Source organism: Stegostoma tigrinum, chromosome 7 (genome assembly GCF_030684315.1).
Source record: "Stegostoma tigrinum isolate sSteTig4 chromosome 7, sSteTig4.hap1, whole genome shotgun sequence".
In the NCBI taxonomy this organism is placed as follows: Eukaryota; Metazoa; Chordata; class Chondrichthyes; order Orectolobiformes; family Stegostomatidae; genus Stegostoma; species Stegostoma tigrinum.
This window is the reverse complement of record NC_081360.1, coordinates 33,977,543-33,995,859: the sequence shown is the minus strand read 5'-3', so window position 1 is coordinate 33,995,859 and position 18,317 is coordinate 33,977,543. Positions and strand designations below refer to the sequence as shown.

The following is an 18,317-nucleotide window of genomic DNA, read 5'->3' as shown; positions in this document are numbered from 1 at the left end:
AAAAGTGCTTCAAGGGTATTGAGAGCATTGTGGATATTTGGCAATTTTCTCATGTCCAATTGCTTTGCAATGGTATGATTGTCAAAAAATCAGATGAAGGTTATTACAAGCTCCAAGCCAATGGAAAAACCAGGTTAACTACAGAAAACATTTAGAGCAACTCAATTTTCTAAGCAGGCAATATTGTTTTACATTCTTTTTGTAACCAACCTTCCCCCTGTCTGCTCACCCAGAATCTCCACCTCATATGCTCTATTCCTGAGTGTGTGACTTATGATACCATGCCATATTACAAGGTAACATACAGCAACTAACAATGTCTGAGTAATCCAGTAGGAAGCTTAAAAGCTTGCTGCTTCTTCAAATAACATCAAAGTGCTTCTCAGTCCATGTGCAGTTGCTGTTAATCAGTAACATACATGCATTTTACAACATGACAACAAAAAAAACCTGAGTGCAATCTGGAAGTTTTCATATGTTATTTATTAGTTGTAAAATTGTATTGCTTATTAGAAACAGAAACAGTTGGTGAATTAATTAAATATTCCACAATCCAACAAAAAGTTCAATTGCTTTTGATGATGTTTAAGAAAACACTTTCATTTTTTCATATTGAATAGCAAAATGCTGCCATCATATTTAAATGTTACTTATTTATCTTGTATAGCAAAGTCGCTGACAAAGACAAAATTATATTACATATATGTTCGCAAGTCTATTGTACATAAGCTATCTGCAGTTTCACTGCTCTACGTAGCAATTTTTTTTCAATTTTCCAATCCTTAGCTTTTAAATCCTCACTTTAGTTTGTAGCGTATATTTTCAGTATTTTGTTATTCCTTTGTCCTTTAAAATCATTACTGATGCAATATTACATTCACCCTTGTAGATGAACAATTTTTAAATTTTTGTTAAAAAAAAGTAAAAGAACAGTATATCACAGGAACAGGGACCTTGGCCCATGAACACTGCACTGACACATGATGCCTTTCTAAACTAAAAACCACATTTTTCTAGGCGAGATAACAAGGTGTAGAGCTGGATGAACACAGCAGGCCAAGCAGCATCAGAGGAGCAGGAAAGCTGACTTTTTGGGTCTAGACCCTTCTTCAGAAATATAGTCTGTTTCCCTCTATTGTCTGCCTGTTCATGTATCTGTTAAGATGCCTGTTAAAGAAACCAATTGGGGCTACTTTCACCACCTTCACTCGCTATGCATTCCAGGCACCTACCATGCTCTGTGTAAAGACTTGCCTCTCATATCTCCTTTAACTGTACCTCCTATTATCTTAAACTTGCGCCTCCCAGTAATTGACATTTCTACCCTGGGAAAAAAGGTTCTGACTATCCATTTTATCCATGCGTCTCAGAATTTTGTAAACTTCTATCAGGTCACCCCTCTTCCTTCGATGTTCAAGTGAAAAGAAACAGAATTTTTCCAGTCTCTTCTCACAGCTAGTACATACCAAACCAGGCAAGATCTGTAAACCTTTTCTGTATGCTCTCCAAAACCTCTACATCCTTCTGATGTCACGGCGTGCAGGACTCTGCACAATATTCCAAATGTGGGCCAACTAAAATTCAAAACAGCTACAACACAACTTGCCAATTTTTATACTGATGAAGGCAAGCATGCTGGTTGCCTTCTCAACCACCTTATCCATTTCTGTTGCCAGTTTCAGGGAATTGTGGACATGTACACTTAGATTCCTCTGTATGTTGATATTACCAAGGTATGCATTAATGTAGTGTCTTGTGTTACTTCAAGACTTCCCAAAAGGCTTGGCAAGCAATGAACTACTATTACAATGCAGGAAATTGAACAGCTAATTTGTACATAGCAAGCTCCCACAAGCAACAATGTGACAACAGCCAGATGATCTGTTTTTATTGGTGTTGATTGAGGGGTAAGCATTGGTTGGGAGACGGGAGTGATTCTTTTCATTTTTTGAAAAACGACACAAAAGCTTTAATATCCAACTGTGAGAGCAATTGGACGCCTGTTTTCAACACATGATCTGACAGATGCACCTCAGACGGTGGAAGCCCTCTCACAGTACAGGGCTTTTCTGTCTAAGTTTTGAAAACTCCAGCTTCTGACCCAAAGATAAGAGTGCTGCCACAGGGTCATCTGCCATTAGTTTCCATATTCAGCTTCTGAAGGCATAAATTGCCACACAGTTACACTTCCCTCGTATGAAAATAGCCCTTTAGGGATAGGTTTGGAAAGCGAGATTTGGAGTTCCCAAAGTAATCAGAAGTGGGAGAAAGAGAGTGAATGACAAGATTTGAGTGTGCAGTTACGGCTAGTACTTCAGTCTAGACCAAGGTAATAGTGAAGTTGTAACATATTTTGGACACAATTGACCTTGCTGCTGGTCAGGCTGGAAGGCAGAGGAGAAACTTAATTGTGGCAAACAAGCTTTCCTCTCCTCCACATGTTCATTCTTCATGGGACTGCTTCAAAACAGATGGAAAGCTGGGCCAATGAGAGAGCTGTAGCAGTTATAATGAAGGTCAGGGACATTCCATAGGTGTAATGCAGCATCAGGACATTTTGTTTTGAGTGGGATGGATAACTGTGAAAGTATCGATTAGAAAATAGAAAATGGAACAGCAGGTTTCCCAAGGTGTGTGGAAGCACAAGGGTGGTTTTGGCCATAAATCTTTCTTTAGGTTGTAATATTGGCACCATTGCTTTAAACATAATGAATTTTCTCCACCCATTTCAGTACAATGCAAAGTTTCATTGTTTGATAAAGGCCAGTGTGGCAAATTCAGACAAAAGAATATTGACTTAACAAGTAGAACTATTTCTATAAAGCAGGGGCAAAATATTAACAGGAGACCCTGCAGCACGATGTTTAGCAAACAGTGTGCTGTGACATTCAGAAAACTGGTCACCGGCACAACTTTGCTACTTCAACAAAATACCTCCAAGGTTGCCCAGTATTGAAAAGTATCTTATCTAATTGTGGCCACCTCTGCAGCTTTGCCATTCTGAGCACTGACCCTCTCTGCCACCTATCACTTCATATTGAAATATTTAATATTCGCTCAGGACACAAAATGTTTCAGATTACTATTTGTCTATCGGAACATTCACTTAAAAGCAGCTTCTCTGCAGTATTTTGAATGACCATTGCAGAAAGACTCCATGGTTCCAATCTGTCTATCTTCAAAAGGAGCACAAGGCATATTGGAAGCCACTCTCGGGGGTTCTATAAATTGGAGAATACATGAATAGCCATCACAGCCAGGAGCCAGAAGCTAACCTCCAGTCACTGAAATTAAATGAGATTGAAACTATCACTGTAAAGAATTGCAGACAAACATGGTTTTATTTAGCTATGCGGTGTTGACAGAACAAAGTATAGTTTGATTTCCTCTTAATACCAGTGAAGTGTTGAGATCTAAAATCAATCTGCTGTAATGCTAGATAACTGAGCTTCAATGTGTTGCTATGAGAAGGACAGGCACATTGGATGAAGGAGTGAGATTTTGAGTCGCTGAAGTGTATGTTTTGGATGTTGGTTTGCTGTGCCATTGAGAATAAGTCAATAGCTCCTCCTAAACAGCTGCTGCCTGAAAAGGCAAAGGCATTTTATGCTTGAATTAGGCACTTGGGGCAGAATCATGTAGGGTTCTGAGCGATGTGGGCTCTGGTAAGATTTGTATCAGAATTGGGCTAGAGATTTACCAGGATGTTGCTAGGTGTGGAAGGTTTGAGCGACAAGGAAAAACTGAATAGGCTGGAAGTTTTTACCTCTGGAATGGAGGAAATTGAGAGGTGACCTTATAGAAGTTTATAAAATCCCGAGGGGTATAGATCCATTAACCACAGGGTGGGGGATTTCAAGACTTTTTAAGGTGAGGGGAGAGAGATCTAAAAAAGATATGAGCGGCATTTTTTTTTTACACAGGGTGGTTCACGTGTGGAATGATTTCCTGGGGAAGTGGTGGATGTGGGCACAATTATAACTTTTAAAAGGCACTTGGAAAAGCACATGAATAGGAAATGTTTGGTGGGATATGGGCCAGAGGCAGGCAGGTAGCATTCATTTAGTGTAGGATTATGCTCAGCATGGACTGGTTGGACCGAAGGGTCTGTTTCCATGCTGTATGACTCTATGTCTGATGAGTTCTATCTCAACATTGGGAATGTCTTGCTGTACTGTTTGTGCTTTAGCAGAGTGACAAGATGAGTTTCTCACTAGACAGCAGACTTGCCAGTTGGGAGTTGTTGGGGAGGGTGGTGGTTAATTATGCACCTTATTGATATAATGTGAGATTATAATACTCCTTACTAACACTGCATCCTATCTTATTAATATTCACCTTCATCTCACAAACAAGCCAGATAAGCTTGACATCTATAAAACTTGACGTGGAAGTCAAAGCGGGCTGGTGACTTCAACTCACCACTGGCTGTGACCAGCTTCCGTGTTGCTTAGCTCACAACAGTATGATCCACTGGCACTAGATGCACGACACCTCTCATCCATGAATTACCATCTGGTAATCCTATGACCATCATGGAACCACTCCGATCTACCTGTGGCCTGCTTAGAATGTACTGCCCTGCATTGCAGGGTGGAGAGGTAACTAGCATTGAAAGGCTGCAGCAAGAACACTTTGTACACAGCAACAGTTGCCAAGTGCATGATTGAACTGTGCTGCATCATGGTGCTGCATGTTTGCTATTTCACTACAATGTACCGTACCGATCAGTGCAGACACACAACCAGATGGCATGTTGGCTGGTCAGCAGTCCTAAATCGAGGGAGGGAGGGAGCATGTCTCTTGCTGTGCGACAGCCTGCTGCATTAATCCCACATCTACACCACATTCCAGCAGCTAACCCAGCAAATGCTCTGCACCTGAAGCAAGCAAGGCACCCGTGTCTCAAAGTCTCTGGGGAATAGCCCATAAGAGGGCACCAGTCAGTCAGTGGGTCATGGCAAACAAAGTCAAAAGCAGCTTCCGATACATGTGCAGGGGATTAGCCACATCAGGCGTTCAGTTCGAGTGATCTCAGTCGTAGGGGTCTAGAAATTAAACATTTCGGGTTAGAACTAGGGGGCTTAGCCTTAAATTAAGGGGGAATCAGATTTAGGACTGGATTGAAAAGGAACTTATTTGCTTAATTGGTTGCGAATCTGTGTAATTCCCTGCCCAGTGAAGGCTACATTGTTGAATACTTTTAAGGCAAAGATAGGTAGATTTTGAACAGTAAAGGAACTAAGGGTCATGATGAGCAGGCAAAAGTGGATCTGGGTCCATGAAGAGATCAGCCGTGATGTTATTGAATGACACAGCCAGCTCAGTGGGCCAGATGGCCCACTGCTGTTCCTGTTTGTTATGTTCTTATGTCTATGCTTCAGCAGCCCAGGGAGTGGGTTTTTGTCAGTCCTGTGGCTTCGTACAGCTAGCCTGGGCTCAGGGCTAACACAGTCAGGGAGATGCACAGCCATGAGTCGGGGGCACTTGAGTAGGTGGGCCATGGTCATCCCTTCAGTTGTATCCAGAGAAACTAAGGTATGTAGTGTAAGAATAACAAGGGGGTCTGCTGCCATCTGGAGACTTGATCACCTCTTATGCCAGGCTGGAGGTACAGGCTCAGGTTGATGAGTCGGGTTCTGGCCAAGGGAAGAGCAAAGCCAGTGGGAATCACAGGAAGAGCTACAAGGAAGGGGAATTGGATGTTTGCCGCCTCACCCAAACCTACATTGACAGAGGGAGAGGCTGGAGGCCATTTGCTGCAAAATGTTCACTATCACTTTCAACCTTGCTAGAATTTGAAAGTGCGCAATAGGAAAGAAAATGGCCATGACCGGAGCGGGTGGGAGTACGTATCTCAACCTGTGAAAGAGAGGCCTATAGCACCCACGGATGTGAAGCTTTTTAGAGGGGAACCGCAACAAATACAGACCTATGCTCTGTGCAAGACTCAGACTTCGTGACAATCCCAATGGATTCACTCCTTACTTTTCATGCACATTCCTGTTCCAGACACGGCCAACCACCTCATTCAAACCAACTCATTTGAACACAGAGATTAGGAAAAGAATAGGGACGTTGTAGGATGCGGGCAATTGTATCAGCAGGAGCAACACAACCGTGTGGCTTTGTACCAAATCATTCATGATTTTATTGAATGGTGGAACAGGTTTGAAGGCCAGCATAGCCTGATCTTACATTGCTGTAAAGGCACAAGCATGGTCAACCGGCATAAAACCACAGGTGGTTCCCATTGATTGAATTCTAAACAATGTTTGCAGCACTTTCACATTTTTGTTCCAGTTCTGGATCTGCTTGCAATAGTTTCCTGCCAAAAAACAATAAAGTAGATCGCACAGACAAACCTATTCATTTATGATGCCAATCTTACCTTCAATCCAATGAAAACAAAAATACAAAGGGCTGTTTGGCATCGAGAAGGTTAAGAAACAAGTTAATGTGTAACCTTTCTTCAGAAGGGTATATGTGTTAAAAACGTTTTATTTTTGCATTGAGTTTCACTTGTGCCACATTTGCGGGAATGAAAAGTTGATGAATATCTTTGACTTTTAAAAAGAGAATTACAACATGGCACATGGGCAATTAACCTTGGTTCATGGTGGTCGCTGAGGGTCCAGTGATCTTCTACTATTCCTTCAAGCTTTAAGTCATGTTTGTTGAACAATAGATCATGTGATCAAAACAAATAACCAAATAACCAAAACAGGTAACAAATCTGAAACTAACATAGATCATGCTGGAGAAACACAGCAGGTCTGACAGCATCTGCAGAGAGAGAAGCAGGGTTAACGCTTCAAACCTGGCATGACTCTTCTTCAGATACTTGTTGGTCTTCAAATCTTATTATTCTAAGTTGAATTCTACGCTGAAACCAGTCAGTCTGAAAACCAATAGGACCAGAGATGCAATTTTTCATTCAAAAATAACAGAACTCTACATAACAAGTGGTCGGTTCAGGCAGCATGAGGGAGTCTAATTTTCTTCCATCTGAAAAGATTTTGTTCTACAGAAACTCAGCTATAAACGAACCAAGAAATGTGGAGACTTATCTAGTGTGTGCTTTTGTCCGTAAGAGGGTGAATATGTTCATTACGTTTACGTTATGGGATGCTGTGTGTGTAAATGTTTGACTTTTCTAAAACATACCTGAAAGCCTGCTTCAAGTTTATTACTGAAAATCACAGAGTTTAAAAGTGTTTTAAAAACACTCCCTCTAAAACACTTCTTGTTTCAGACAACTGGACAGAGCCAAAGAAAAAAAACTGGGGAAAAATTAACAGATCGCTCTCTCTCCCATCCATACAACTGGAATAGCAACAGTTGAGGGTTGATGAGAACAAGGAGAAAATATTGAAAGTATACAGTGGGTCAATCAGAGGCTTAAAGAAAAAGAAATCTTATTTAGTATTTCAGAGGCAACCCTGAGTTCTGATTCAAGGTTACATCCAAAATATTTCCCCAGATTCTCATTCATCCGAAGTACTCTCCTGATGTCTCCTTTTTTGAGAATCACAGTTAATAAAACTACAGTTGGTAAGAACATTGATAACAACAAATCATTCATACAATTGCCAATTCAACCTTCACACACTATAATAAAATAGCCTGCATATTCCTACCAGGGGTAACTACTTATCAGGTTGCCAACTTATCCAGTATGAGGTAAATGTTAATCTTGTGTAACACTGAATGAACATTAAGCACTGAGGTTATTAAACTGTTGAGAACATGTGGATTTTTCTGCTGCTGTTATTTTAATGCTAGTGGTAACCTATTTGAATTCAAATAAATGGATTACCACCAGCGTTAAAATAACATGGAAATGCTCAGAGGAGTGCCCACATGTATATTATTAAATTTGATGTATTTGTCACACTATGTACATTTTATGAGCTGAAAACCTGGAAGCCAGAATTATGCCCTGCTTTAATTATGATTTTGTTGTTGAATTGTTCGAGCAATCCAAAGGTTGCAGATCCAATTGGTCAAGTATAAATCCGAAGATTTTAAACTTTCACTGTCAGCAGAAAAGAGAGCTATCGCTGTTGGATCACCCATTATGTACTCACCATACTGAGCAGAGTATTCCATAGTGGTGGATCCACAGTATTGGTGTTGAGAGTAAAAATCTATCTCCAGAATTTAAACATTCATTTTATTCAATACATTGAAAAAGTTTTTTTTTTGACCTGATGCTGCTGCTGTAGCCATTTGATCCCGTTCTATTTTCCTGTCTTCTCCTGACTTTTCTTTCCACAGTTGTCATTTTTAAGCTCTTACATTAGACTCTATTTCAAATGTTGCCTTTTGGTCAGTAGCAATTAGGGGAAAAACAGTGCATGTGTTACTCACATGGTGTAAATTGACCCAGATTTTCCACTGTGTGGATTTTGGGAGCGTGTCAGGACCACACAGATATTGTGATGCAGCTGATGCCATAAGAATTGCCCAGAAAGTTGGCATTTCCTTGGCTGGCATCTGAAACTCTTTGAAAATGTCCCCAACTCCTAAGTAGAGTCAGGGATGTCAGGTAGTTCTGACTGACTTAAGCTTAATAGTTATCCAAGAAAAATCAATGGATCAAAACCTCTTGTTAACTATTAAACAGAACTCATGATGCACCAACTGACCCACATAGTGACACACTGATCCCTGACATTCTGGATTTAACCTTATCCAGCCCAATGCTATTCTCTTGTTCCAACCCTTCAGGCCCAACAACTCTACCATCCTGCAACACTCCCAGCCGTGATTCCCAACACAACCTCGCTTTCACGGACACAACACCCACCCTCAAACAGACCAATCTCGACAGCCTCCTACTCTCTCTCCAGCTCAGATCCAGAAGTTGATTAATTTATGACTAGTCCTAGTAGGCACAACGTCCCCTCAAATCAACTGCAGTTATAAACACCCCCAGAACCACATGACAATCCTGGCTCCCTTTCACACCTACTCATTCTCTAACTCCAGTGGTATTCCTCTCCATAATGACTCCTAATCCCAGGAACCCTGCTATTCTACTCTCTCAACTTCCTTGGTGCCCCATAACTTCGAAATTTTCTCACCTCTCCCAGAAGCACCTCCGGTTTGTGTCTACCGCTAATCTTCAGAGCACCAAAATTGGGAAAGAGTAACAGGGCTGGATGAACTGAACCAGGGTGCTGGAGTGGTGCCATGTGGGTGTGCGTTCTGATGGGTTAACTATATCCTTACTCTAGGAATAACCAGTGAGCACATGCTTTGTTATAGCGATGTCAGATAACATGAACATGAAATCTAAGTAAGCACAGCTCCAGAGATGCCCTCTCTTACCATTGCAAGTGTCCATGCATGCTAACCCCACTTCTCTGCACTTTTCCTTCTAAACATTATTTTATCTATGTATTCCTCCAAATGCCTTTTCAATGTTGTTAACGTACCTGCCCCAACTAGTTCCACTGGCAGCTCATTCCATATGCAATATACTGTATTCCAGTGCTATAATAGTTGCTGCCTGACATCCCAAAGCCAACTTTTTTATTCCTGCTCTTTATTTTTGTCACTTAATAGTTACCCAAGAAATAGTTAACCAATTTTGGGTCAACATTATTAAGAACCATGATTGGTTGAGAAACTCGCCCACACTGGCCAATCAGCTTCTAACCAGCTGTTTGTTCAGATTGTTGGACAAGTTTTTTGGGCAGCGAAGAAGATGGCATGAGTTGTCACCTCACATACTTAACCCAAAAAAAGGAAATTTCTACACCAGCTCTACAGAATTCTACAATTCTGTCCGACAGAATAAATGTTCTCTCTTGCTATCTGTAACCAGTACGTTGTGTGAGAAACAGACTTACTTCTTACTTTCACAGTGAGCATCCCAATTAAATAATACAACAGCAGGCCTTCATTAGTTTAAAATAAGAAGCCGACACATTCTCTCACACTGAGAATCCATAATTAAGAAAGTGAATGTAATGTTGTCGTTTATCTCAAGAGGGTTGGAATATAAAAGCAGCTATGTGCTTCTGAAACTTTATAAAGCTCTAGTTAGGCCCCATTTAGAATACTGTGTCCAATTTTGGGCCCCACACCTCAAGAAGTACATACTAGCCCTGTAGCGTGTCCAGCGGAGATTCACACGGATGATTCCTGGAATGGTAGGTTTAACGTATGATGAGAGGCTAAGGATCCTGGGATTGTACTCATTAGAGTTTAGAAGGTTGAGGGGAGATCTAATAGAAACTTACAAGATAATGTATGGTTTAGAAGGGGTGGACGCTAGGAAGTTGTTTCCGGTAGGCAGGGAGACTAGGACCCGTGGGCACAGCCTTAGAATTAGAGGGGTAAATTTAAAAGTGAAATAAAACGACATTTCTTCAGCCAGAGAGTGGTGGGCTTGTGGAATTTATTGCCACGGAGTGTGGTAGAGGCCAGGACATTGGATGCCTTCAAGGCAGAGATCGACAAATTCTTGATCTCAGAAGGAATCAAGGGCTACGGGGAGAGTGCAGGGAAGTGGTGTTGAAATGCCCATCAGCCATGATTTAAACGGCGGAGTGGACTTGATGGGCCAAATGGCCTTACTTCCACTCCTGTGTCTTATGGTCTTAACCCCTATGACTGGGAATAGCAGAGCTTGATCTCCTGCACACAATACTGGTGTGACACAACAAAAAACAAAATGTTCACAACAGGTTTAAGGATTTTTTTAGTTGAATATCAAAGAACTTTGAAACTGAAAGATATTGCTAAGTGCTTCAACTGCTAGACGATTTGCAGCTAGTTCTGGGGTCTAGTTTGCAGACCTGTTGATAGACTGAGGGATCTACTGACTTCTGGTAATAAGGGGCAGTCAATGGATCCAGCTCTGATCACATTACTGCTAGGATAACACTTGAGGCAAAATGGTCAATTTGGGGGAGGGAGTGTTGGTGTGGTATACTGTGATATAATTTACAGTAGTTCATGGTCACTATGAGCAGAATCTTCCAACACGCTGAATGATATGGGCCATGGTGAGAAATTTGGAACAAATGTGAGAGAGATCAAGGCCTTTCTCATAACCTTAAGCATTAAGTCACATTTTCCAACTAAGTTTGGATATCACGACAAGATTCTCAGCAGTGAGCAGCGTGAGGCCTATTAGCAGGGATTATTGTTCATTTTGGCTAAATCTCATGATTAATATGCACCCTCCTATTCTACCAATATCCAACAGAAATTATGTACAGTGAATTCACAGCATAAAGCTTAGAGTGGGTACCTGGAGACTCTAGCTCACTGCTTGTTCTTTTGGCCTTTCATCTTGGACAGTTGGCACCAAAACCTCAAGGCCTACACCATGCTGACATCTATCTGATGCCTGCCAGCCTCTCCACAACATCATAGCACACCTCCAACCCATTTACAGCACACCTCTGCATTGCCATGCACCAGAAACTGTCATTGGGTTATTGCTGCAAGGAAACTGCACACCTAGGCACACGTACCCAGCTCACCAGGCTGTTCTTCAGGCCCACTTACTCACTCTATTACTGCTCACTCCTTCGCTTCAACCTGGTTGCTCATGGTGTCAACGTATTGCCTTTTAGTGCTTTGTTCCCTCAGTCATACTTTTAAATCACATAGTGCTTCTGTCTTGCTGTGCCATTTAAGACTTAGACCAGACACAAAGTCAGGCAGAGATAACAAAGTGTGGAGCTGGATGAACACAGCAGGCCAAGCAGCATCTCAGGAGCACAAAAGCTGATGTTTCGGGCCTGGACCCTTCATCAGAGAGCCTCTCTCAAGGTCAGCAGCCTCAATAAATGACAATGTGGTAACGCTAAGAAGAGGGGAAGTAGGGGAATCACCTGCAGAGGAGCACGTGAGATAGACTAATGAGCATTAGGAAGTAGAGTTTCAAGAATAACCTTCCAATAATATTACAATAAGATTAGGGCCTGGGATATCTTTTGAATACTACATGTTGTAGCATTTAGTCTTAATACCTACAAAACAGTGTTTAAAGAAGCCAAAGTTTGAAGATGAAGAACTATCAAGCCTTGTCTTCCACAGCCTGGTTTGAGCCAAAATTCATGGATGGGGCGACAAGAAGGATGAATGTAAAAAAGACAGGCCGACCTGGCTCTGAAGGTTTTGAAAATTTGATACCAAATCTTTAATTGCTGATGGGAATCTGACTGAGAGTCTCAGGCTAAATAAAGCTCCCCCATCCAAACTCGCAAAAAAACAGAGTACAGACTTGGGCCCCTTGTGTCCAGTGCAAATTTGATGAATTGTTGTCTAAGCCCACTTTATTCATGACCCTTTTCAGAAATGTAGCTGTTCAGAAAACCTGCATCTTTGTAAGTGAAGGCAGAGACAAAAAATGCTGCACAATTTGTTTGCTAATTTGCATAGCGGATCTGGGTAAGTGGAATATTCATCATTTATTCTTGTTAAGTGACTGTCTGACTGAAAGGTGTGAAAGGAACAATAGTATGCATGTGTCATGGCTGACAGTTCCCATTATGCGATTTGTTTTTCCTAAATTCAACTGAAATAAAATTGTCTGCGCCTAACAGTTTATTGAATTTATTTGAAAAAACACATACGAACATAGACCATTTAAGTTTTTGAAAAAAATTCAAAGAAAAATACCATTAATATTTTAACTAATGCTCCACAATGGTTCAAATGTTAAGATTATAAAATGTATTTCTAACTTTGTTTGATATAACTCTTCAAATTATTTCAGTCTGTTAGTTGTGGATTTCAGGAGGTTTTTGAACGCCACGGTTTGAAGGCTAAATCTCAAATTGGCTGAGAGTTAAAGGTGCAAAAGATTAGCAGCTCTTTTTTCACCCTGTTTGACTACTGCCTACAAGGCTATTTGAGTGAAAGTAACAAGAGACAGAATGGAGAATCCACTGGGAATATGATTTAGTCTCTTCAATTATCTCATTGGGAAGCTTTATTTGTTTTCAGAAGAAGGTGCTTAGCTGGTGCTAGAAATGTTTCTACTTTTGATAGTAAGCTGTAGTGAGAAATCTCCCAAAAAGCCAACAACAAGAGGATATACTTGTAAGAAAGTGTCTGCTGATAATTGCTAATTAGTCAGTAAAGCAGAAATGCGGCATTCTATATGTAGTTTTGAGGCAAGATTAGAGCAGAATTATGTCTCTCTCTTTTTCTTCAATATGCCCAGAATTTTCTCTTCAAACGTAGGGTCAAACTCCAAAATCTGATGATCAGATCTGTAAACATTAATGAGGAGAATCTAATGTTTTGTGCCAACATGCATATATATAGTGAGATGTTGCAGATCATGAGAAAAATTCACCAATAATTTCACTCTGCCATATATGTAATTGTGCCAAAGAAGATTAGATTTTCAACAGACTAACCAAACACTCAATAAACTAAATGTGAACTCAAATGTAACTGACGTGCATCCAATCCCTAGACCTGTTCACAGAGAAACCAAGGGTCAGATTTTCCACAGTGTGACAATCCCACGCAGAGCACTCTGCCCCTTCTGTATGGGAAGAGAGAACTCTGCATTCATGATGGGAGATTCCAATCAGGACTTCTTCAGAAACGTAGAGTTGTACTTCCACTCTGACAGATTTTGAAAAGGCAATTCTAGTTTTTTTAGGTGGTCAGTAGTACTGATGCATACAATCTGGCAATCTGGACCTGGACTCAGTTTCAACAGGAAGGAAAATTAAAACCTGGAGGTAGTGTGGCATGCAAATGCAAAAAAAAAAGAGGTAAGGAAGTGCTGGAGGTAAGGAAGTGGTTAGCACTCCCTGTTGGACCCCTGGATATGTGAGGGGTGAGGCAGCACATTTAGCATTGCTGCTGTTTTTTGTATTTCCAAGTGATGGAATGACCAAGCTTTGGAGGATGTGACCATAATCTCCTGCTTCAACTATTTTGAATGCCTAAATTTAGGCACATAAGAGCTACCTAAACATAGTAGCAGGAGCAACAGCAAAGGAACTAATGAAGCAGCCCAGTTACCTCATCTGGTACCGCAATAACATTGAAGGAAAACAGAATCGAAATAAGCACATGGTGAATCACACATATACACAAGTTGCCAGGCCAGGAGTGAAAGTCCAAGATAACAAAGTGTGGAGCTGGATGAACACAGCAGGCCAAGCAGCATCTTAGGAGCACAAAAGCTGACATTTCGGGCCTAGACCCTTCATCAGAAAAGGGGGATGGGGAGAGGATTCTGAAATAAATAGGGGTGGGGGGGGGGGTTGGTAGACTGAAGATGGATAGAGGAGAAGATAGGTGGAGCGGAGAGTATGGGTGGGGAGGTAGGGAGGGGACAGGTCAGTCCAGAGAGGACGGACAGGTAAAGGCGCCAGGATGAGGTTAGTACGTAGGAAATGGGTAAAAGTCCATTTATTTATTCATTAGCTCATGGAAAGTGAAGCGACACACAACTGCCACAGCAAAGGGCTCAAGTGGGAAGCACAAACAGTAGCATACAGAAAAGTGCTAATCATGTTGCACTCAGATACTGGACGCCACGGTTGACTTGCTAGATAGTTACCTGTCATAATGAAGGAGTATTTCAATTTACAAGACAAGGTGGTTTGGAGCTGCCTGCTCTGCAGTCTGTGTATCTCAGTCACTCTGAAGAACCAGAAGGACTGTCATTGCATTCAATCTTTGCAGGGATACCTCACCTATTGCTCTGGGTGCACCCTGATGATGACAACTTTATCTCACCAATCCAGAAAGCCATCTAAACGCTCCAGGAGCACTCCAGAGTGCTTGTATTAGAGGCAGTTCCTTTCTGCTTAATGCGTTTTCAAGCGCAAGTCATGTTTCACAACTTTGCACCTAGCACTGCGTAAGCACATTACTTGTTGATGCATAATTCACCACAGCAGTAAGCTGGCCCCTATTAGAAGTATGTAATGACAACATTTTACCCGATTCCTACCAAGTTCATAAAAATGTAAGACCATCATGTTAAAGATAACTTTATTAACGTCATTTTTCCTGAACTATATTACTTTGAATGGTTGAAAATTTTCAATGAAATGAATTGATGAATAGAATAATTTGAACGTTTGTTGCCAGAAGCAATGCATTAAAGTCTGGAGAAGAGGCTCAATGGAGAAAGACAAAAATAAAACACCTTGAAGAAATCAATTGAAACTGGTGTTGGGGTCGTCACACTCTGGAAACTTCATAAAATTAAGAAATTGAGGCCTATAGGAAGGCATACCCTTCAGCTAATCATAAAAATGGTTCTGCCCTAAATTCAGTCAGAATATGCTCTGAACAAACTCTAATATGCCGTGAGATTTGTCACCTGTCATGAAACCCTATAAAAGATTCACAGTCAATTTTTTACCTGTTCAAATATATCCTATCCACTGTAAAATACAAAAAAGGGACCATTCCTTAGTTAATGTTGCATAAAAATAAGAGATTAGTAATTAGCACCATTTAACTCTCAGTCATGTTTCCAAACTTCCAAAACTTTAGGAACCAACACAATGTGTCCTTGCTTTTCGCGGGCCACATGTAACAATAAGAGCTAGCAATTGTTATAGTCTGCATTAAGTTCAATGTGCTTGTGTGTCAGCTATAACAATATATAAAGTACTTCAATAAATTTCGACTAGGGAGCAGAATACTTGGGAATAATTACATATGACTTAAAGCTGGTGACCCCATCATTTTTAACTTAAAAAATTGGGCTTCACATGAAGATGTTTGAAAATAATCATGTTAAAATTCAATTTAATTTTCAATTATTACATGTTAAAATATCCTCATTCAACCAAATCCATTTAATCTTCCAATCATCAAGGTCAAATCTGTAAGGTCATGAATTTAAAACTGGAAGGCAATTCTTTACTGTTATGGCTGGCAGAGCTAATGTGAAATGCATTTGGGTTATTCTCAAATATCTTACTAGAAGAATAAATATTTCATAGTTATAACCCAGAATAGCTGCAAACTCAATGCAAACATTTACAAGTAGTATCTATAATTTGAATTCTGCCTTCTCGAGCAAGTAATATTGTAAAAAGGATGGTGCAACACATAGCTAGGGGTAGTTATTCAATTTTCTATGTGAAGTCATAGAGATCACAATCCGCTCAAAAAAGTGTTCTCGCCTTTCATTAGATATTTTTGATGGCACTTTGGGAAGGTTCTGCACTACTGGCTTTGAATTCTGCTACATGGTCTAATTTATCAATTGTCTTGAGCTTTCAATTTACAGGCAAGGTCTGTGAGATGGCCCTAAACAAGACTGTATTCATTGACTCGCTTCCAGTGTTCCAGTAATGCTCAGAGAAAGCTTTCAAATGTAGAAAACAACATCCTCCTTGCCCCATTTATCATTACAATCAAGTGAAGGTTACGCTAAACAATGAGGGAATCTATTGGTGGGACAGTAGTAGAGAAGACATATTAGAAGGGTTATATGACTGGCAGCAGGTGGATCACCCGATCCAGAGAACATAACTTGGATTGCTTGAAGAAATAAGAGGTAGAAATGGGTCACAACATTTAAATTCTCATTGGATACAGTGGTAGTGGTGGGACATGGATGGGATGATAGCATAGATAATGTCATTTAACAAAGACAGCAAAAGTCAGAGTGAGGTAAACCAGAACAGATATGTCAGGTAAACTTTAAAGTTTAATGATAGGGAAGCTGTTGAACAGTATTGGCAGGGACAAAAATTGTGAAAAGGCACGAGTTAATCAAGGAGGCCTAGCATGAAGTAAATAAGGGCCAACCATGTCTGACTAGTTTAATTGAATCCTTTGATGAGGTAATGTAGAAGGGTGATCAGTCCTGACATATACGTATGGGGTTCTGGAGAGTTCCCTACCTGAATGGAATCCAAGCCAAACAATCAGATGACTGCCCAGTGGGGAAACCAGTCAAGGGCAAATGATGTACACTGCAGAAACTCTAGTAAGTACTTAAGGAAGTCTGATGCCCAGCCCCCACTTATAAAATACAATCCTATTATTATCACCTCAGCTCCTCTCACTGCAGCATCGAAGGAAAGTTAACACAAATATTCATTTCTCTCCAGGCAGCAAGGGTAAAGGAAAGCCCCCCAGGCAGTTACATTATTTTATCCACTTGTGATCTTCCTTCACTTCCACTTCTGTGTTTTGTACACAGTACACACTGAAGAACAACCTTAAAGTTAGGATGGGATGATTGAAGAACTCAATGGAAGAAAACAATGAGCTTTTCAACCATAGCTAAACAGTGCCTTATGATTCTAGCCCTCTAGCTCCAAAATCATGTATCACGCAAAGGGCTACTAGCTGCAATTAAGCTGTTTGTGGAAAAAGGCTTTATTAATAAGTGGAGAGAAGATTTCCAAAATATCACTTATTATTGCAAAATAAGCCCAAATTAAACACATTGCTTAGGAAGTTTAGTAGCACATACCATTTTTAAACTCCTTAACCAAAGCAAACTTTCTACTGCAAAATTGCCAAATGAAAAGAAGTGATTCTTTATTTTTACTGCAATGTGTTATTACAATCCCCAAGGAGGACCAACAAAGCAAAAATTGATTTAAGGAATAATTCAAATGAGAGGAACAATGGATGAGATTTAATTTTTTTTCCACAGATTTTATCCTAACAACGACCCCAAAATCAGCAATAAGCTGAATGTGAATGAACAGGTAAATTAGAATCAATGTTATGAATTACATGTCAAATGCAGATACAGAGATGCATCTTCTGAAGTTACTTGACAGTTTACTCAGCATCTATAGCAATCTTGGTCCCTCAAAGAAATCTGTCTCCTCTCTTTTCAGGATTCAGCGTGATCTCCACCTGACAGCAACACACAACTAGATTTCGGCAGACACTGCTTTCAACAAAATAGCTCATGTCTGCAGAATGTCTCCATTTCTGCTTATGATGGTCCTGATGGCATTGATATTATCTTCAATACCGCATAACTGCTGTTGCTGTTCACTTGTCTTTTCCTAATTCTCAGATTTTCAGTCGTAAAATTGTCTGCGAGGAAAATAAGAACAAAGGTTATATAGAAATGTAACTTCCACTTTGGTTACCTAAACATAAATAATGCTTTTTTGTGTGGTGTGTTTAATGCTTGAGTGTGTTGTTGCGTAGTGAGACAAAACATGACCAGTACAGGATTGGAACAATCCTTCCCATCACCAGTTGAGGTTACCATGAAGGATTCTCCTTCTGAACCATTCCTCTCACCTGAGTAAGGTGGCCTTCAGGTTAAGTCACTGCCAGTCACCTCTCTCTTATAAGAGACCAGCCCCATGGTCTGGTAA

The 18,317-nt window shown here is 40.5% G+C and overlaps 1 long non-coding RNA gene across 1 annotated transcript in view; it reads left to right on the top strand.

Annotated features, from left to right (window-relative positions):
- The window catches only part of LOC132209846 (uncharacterized), a 130,489-nt gene extending 112,817 nt beyond the window's left edge, over positions 1-17,672 (top strand). The window contains exons 3-4 of the long non-coding RNA XR_009445989.1: positions 12,323-12,417; positions 17,633-17,672. This is a non-coding gene — a long non-coding RNA (uncharacterized LOC132209846). The remainder of the gene's footprint in view (positions 1-12,322; positions 12,418-17,632) is intronic.
- Positions 17,673-18,317: the final 645 nt, after the last annotated feature.